Source organism: Chiloscyllium punctatum, chromosome 47 (assembly GCF_047496795.1).
Source record: "Chiloscyllium punctatum isolate Juve2018m chromosome 47, sChiPun1.3, whole genome shotgun sequence".
Taxonomy (NCBI): Eukaryota; Metazoa; Chordata; class Chondrichthyes; order Orectolobiformes; family Hemiscylliidae; genus Chiloscyllium; species Chiloscyllium punctatum.
In genome coordinates, this window is record NC_092785.1 from 40,406,417 (window position 1) to 40,412,219 (window position 5,803).

A 5,803-nucleotide genomic window follows, 5' to 3' on the forward strand; every position below is an offset into this window, starting at 1 on the left:
CCTGTCTTTGTGATGTAACGCAAAATTAAACACACTTTTCTCACTATTAAACATTAAAGATCTGAAATTGGTGCTGATTGGGTGTGGATGTGTGTCCTTTGGTGGGTGTGGGGCAGGGGGAGGAGGTGTAGAGAGAGACAACTGTGAGGCGCTACACTTCGGTGGTGTAGGGAAGGATAGGAGTCCAGGAATGGCAGGAGGACCGAATGTCCATATCCCTCGGTTAGACCACGTTTGGAGCACCGTGCACAGTTCTGGTCTCTGTATCCCTCAATTAGACCACACTTAGAGCACCGTGCACAGTTCCGGTCTCCGTATCCCTCAGTTAGACCACACTTGGAGCACCGTGTACAGTTCCGGTCTCCGTATCCCTCAGTTAGACCACACCTGGAGCACCGTGCACAGTTCCGGTCTCCGTATCCCTCAGTTAGACCACACCTGGAGCACCGTGCACAGTTCCGGTCTATATATCCCTCAGTTAGACCACCCTCGGAGCACCGTGTACAGTTCTGGTCTCCGTATCCCTCAGTTAGACCACACTTGGAGCACCGTGTACAGTTCCGGTCTCCGTATCCCTCAGTTAGACCACACCTGGAGCACCGTGCACAGTTCCGGTCTCCGTATCCCTCAGTTAGACCACACCTGGAGCACCGTGCACAGTTCCGGTCTATATATCCCTCAGTTAGACCACCCTCGGAGCACCGTGTACAGTTCTGGTCTCCGTATCCCTCAGTTCGACCACACTTGGAGCACCGTGCACAGTTCTGGTCCCTGTACCCCTCAGTTAGACCACACTTGGAGCACCGTGTACAGTTCTGGTCTCCGTATCCCTCAGTTAGACCACACTTGGAGCACCGTGCACAGTTCTGGTCTCCGTCTCCCTCAGTGAGACCACACTTGGAGCACCGTGCACAGTTCTGGTCTCTGTATCCCTCAGTTAGACCACACTTGGAGCACCGTGCACAGTTCTGGTCTCTGTATCCCTCAGTTAGACCACACTTGGAGCACCGTGCACAGTTCTGGTCTCTGTATCCCTCAGTGAGACCACACTTGGAGCACCGTGCACAGTTCTGGTCTCCGTATCCCTCAGTTAGACCACACTTGGAGCACCGTGTACAGTTCTGGTCTCTGTATCCCTCAGTTAGACCACACTTGGAGCACCGTGCACAGTTCTGGTCTCCGTATCCCTCAGTTAGACCACACTTGGAGCACCGTGCATAGTTCTGGTCTCTGTATCCCTCAGTTAGACCACACTTGGAGCACCGTGCACAGTTCTGGTCTCCGTATCCCTCATTTAGACCACACTCGGAGCACCGTGCACAGTTCCGGTCTCCGTATCCCTCAGTTAGACCATACCTTGGTGAAGAAATCCTCGCCCTGACGGCTCGGTCGATGGGTGTCGGACAAACAGCAAGACCCAACCGTCCTCCTGTCGGTAAACTAGGGCGGAACCACCTCAACACCTCAGACCCCTCACCCCACTGCACCGTGACAGTCAACTGCACCCCCTCCCCCGCCCACTCCCAGTCGCTCCCAGTGACGGCCAGTACCAGCGCACGACACGTCCCCTCGTGACGGCAAATCGGGAATTAACCTCTCGTGGACATCATCCACTATTAATGGAATATTAACGTCGAAAGAAAGAAACACAAACGAGTCTAATTCTGTGCTGTATTGAAGCTTTGCACTAGCTATGAGTCTAAAAGCAATGAGAGAACCTGTCTTTGTGATGTAACGCAAAATTAAACACACTTTTCTCACTATTAAACATTAAAGATCTGAAATTGGTGCTGATTGGGTGTGGATGTGTGTCCTTTGGTGGGTGTGGGGCAGGGGGAGGAGGTGTAGAGAGAGACAACTGTGAGGCGCTACACTTCGGTGGTGTAGGGAAGGATAGGAGTCCAGGAATGGCAGGAGGACCGAATGTCCATATCCCTCGGTTAGACCACGTTTGGAGCACCGTGCACAGTTCTGGTCTCTGTATCCCTCAATTAGACCACACTTAGAGCACCGTGCACAGTTCCGGTCTCCGTATCCCTCAGTTAGACCACACCTGGAGCACCGTGCACAGTTCCGGTCTCCGTATCCCTCAGTTAGACCACACTTGGAGCACCGTGTACAGTTCCGGTCTCCGTATCCCTCAGTTAGACCACACCTGGAGCACCGTGCACAGTTCCGGTCTCCGTATCCCTCAGTTAGACCACACTTGGAGCACCGTGTACAGTTCCGGTCTCCGTATCCCTCAGTTAGACCACACCTGGAGCACCGTGCACAGTTCCGGTCTCCGTATCCCTCAGTTAGACCACACCTGGAGCACCGTGCACAGTTCCGGTCTATATATCCCTCAGTTAGACCACCCTCGGAGCACCGTGTACAGTTCTGGTCTCCGTATCCCTCAGTTAGACCACACTTGGAGCACCGTGCACAGTTCTGGTCCCTGTACCCCTCAGTTAGACCACACTTGGAGCACCGTGTACAGTTCTGGTCTCCGTATCCCTCAGTTAGACCACACTTGGAGCACCGTGCACAGTTCTGGTCTCCGTCTCCCTCAGTGAGACCACACTTGGAGCACCGTGCACAGTTCTGGTCTCTGTATCCCTCAGTTAGACCACACTTGGAGCACCGTGCACAGTTCTGGTCTCTGTATCCCTCATTTAGACCACACTTGGAGCACCGTGCACAGTTCTGGTCTCCGTATCCCTCAGTTAGACCACACTTGGAGCACCGTGCACAGTTCTGGTCTCCGTATGCCTCATTTAGACCACACTCGGAGCACCGTGCACAGTTCTGGTCTCTGTATCCCTCAGTTAGACCACACTTGGAGCACCGTACACAGTTCTGGTCTCTGTATCCCTCAGTTAGACCACACTTGGAGCACCGTGCACAGTTCTGGTCCCCGTATCCCTCAGTTAGACCACACTTGGAGCACCGTACACAGTTCTGGTCTCTGTATCCCTTAGTTAGACCACACTTGGAGCACCGTGCACAGTTCGGGTCTCCGTATCCCTCAGTTAGACCACCCTTGGAGCACCGTACACAGTTCTGGTCTCCGTATCCCTCAGTTAGACCACACTTGGAGCACCGTACACAGTTCTGGTCTCTGTATCCCTCAGTTAGACCACACTTGGAGCACCGTGCACAGTTCTGGTCTCCGTATCCCTCAGTTAGACCACAGAAGGTGCAGGAATGATTTCCCGGATCATTCCCGGCACCGAGAGTTAAGAATAGGGTAGCAATCTACGTGACTCAGGGATGACCTTCGCGAATGGAATGATGGTAGAGTTGACCTTTCCTGTTTTGGGCGACGGGTCCATCTCATCAGGCGTTCGGGAGGGAACTGTTTACTTCGAGTGCGTTGCTCATGTGGAGCACTGCACCGCCGTCAATCAGGAATGCCAGCCCTGAACTTTCGAGTGGTCTCCGTGATCCATGTCTCCAAATGATCTGCGCACATCTCTCTAAATATTTCGCAGTGAAGGGCACTGAAACAATTCCAATGCGGTGGTCTGTCGGATCAAAGCGTGACCTTTTGTGTTTGTCCTCCCACAGCAGATGTGCAGACACGGTGTCGGTGCCAGGCTCCTTCAAGGGGAACTCCTCTCTTGTTGCTTTTCACAAGTTGGCACCTTCCAACCACGACGAGTGCAGCTCCATTTGTCCAAACAATACTCGGCCAACGAGCCAGAAAGAAAACTTCAAACAGACTGCTTGTTTGTTGATTCCCCACCCTCGAGAACCAATTACGCTCCAACTTGTTTATGCCAACCTGGCCAAATCAACGGGCATCAGGGATGCAGCTGGCACAGAGCAAGATGGTTGTGGTTGTTGGGAGGGTCATCTTAGCTCCAGGACGGTCCCTACAGGAGTCCCTCAGGGTAGCGTCCTAGGGCCCCAACCATCTCCAGCTGCTTCATCAATGGCCTACCCTCCTCAAAGTCAGCATTGACCACACAATTGATCTTGTCATATAAACCCAGTGGCTACAGGAGCAGGTCAGAGGCTGGGAATCCTGCAGCAAGTAACGCCCCTCCTGACTCTCCCCCAAAAGCCTGTCCCACCATCTACATGGTACAAGTCAGGAGTGTGTGAGGGAATACTCCCCACTTGCCCCTGGATGGGGGCAGCTCCAACACCATGCAAGAAACTCGACCCCTTCCAGGGACAAAGCAGCCCCCCCACTTGATTGGCCCCACACCCACACCTTCCAAAGCCACAGCCACTTCCATCCAGAAGGACAAGGGGCAGCAGATACATGGGAACACCACCCCCCCCCCTAGCAAGTTCCCCTCTGAGCTCCTCACCATCCTGACTCGGGAATATATCGCCGTTCCCCTCAGTGTGGCTGGGTCAGAATCCAGGAATTCCCTCCCTCAGGGGCATTGTGGGTCTACCCACAGCACATGGGGGTCAAGAAAGCAGCTCACCCCCACCTTCTCAACGGGGGGGGGGGCAACTAGGGACGGGGCCCAGGCAGCAACCCCCATGTCCCACCTTTGAATAAACAAAGCTCCCCAAACCACTGGTCAACATCCCGCCTGCTCTGCCTCACCCAAATCCTTCCTCCTCTTTGCCCACACGATCTCGATTTCAACACACAGCACTCCACGATCGAGACAACAATCGGTCTCTTCTCTGCCTCAGTCCAGAAAGGTCCGCGGATCTCGACACCCTCCAAGTACCAGCTCCATGGTCTGAAATGACTGGGCTGGAATCCGGTCAACGTCGGAGGCCCCTCTCCCGCAGATGGAACCCACACACTGCTGCGAGGCCAGTGTCGGTGGGGGAGGGGAGGGGAACTGGTGCCAATCAAGCAGAGTGGGGGGGGGGGGGGGGGGTTGGGGGTGGGCTGCTATAGGCCGACCCGTGCATAGTTCTGGACTCCGTATCCCTCATTTAGACCACCGTGCACAGTTCTGGTCTCTGTATCCCTCAGTTAGACCACACTTGGAGCACCGTGCACAGTTCTGGTCTCTGTATCCCTCAGTTAGACCACACTTGGAGCACCGTGCACAGTTCTGGTCTCTGTATCCCTCAGTTAGACCACACTTGGAGCACCGTGCACAGTTCTGGTCTCTGTATCCCTCAGTTAGACCACACTCGGAGCACCGTGCACAGTTCTGGTCTCCGTATGCCTCATTTAGACCACACTCGGAGCACCGTGCACAGTTCTGGTCTCTGTATCCCTCAGTTAGACCACACTTGGAGCACCGTACACAGTTCTGGTCTCCGTATCCCTCAGTTAGACCACACTTGGAGCACCGTGCACAGTTCTGGTCTCCGTATCCCTCATTTAGACCACACTTGGAGCACCGTGCACAGTTCTGGTCTCCGTATCCCTCAGTTAGACCACACTTGGAGCACCGTGCACAGTTCTGGTCTCCGTATGCCTCATTTAGACCACACTCGGAGCACCGTGCACAGTTCTGGTCTCTGTATCCCTCAGTTAGACCACACTTGGAGCACCGTACACAGTTCTGGTCTCTGTATCCCTCAGTTAGACCACACTTGGAGCACCGTGCACAGTTCTGGTCCCCGTATCCCTCAGTTAGACCACACTTGGAGCACCGTACACAGTTCTGGTCTCTGTATCCCTTAGTTAGACCACACTTGGAGCACCGTGCACAGTTCGGGTCTCCGTATCCCTCAGTTAGACCACCCTTGGAGCACCGTACACAGTTCTGGTCTCTGTATCCCTCAGTTAGACCACACTTGGAGCACCGTACACAGTTCTGGTCTCTGTATCCCTCAGTTAGACCACACTTGGAGCACCGTGCACAGTTCTGGTCTCCGTATCCCTCAGTTA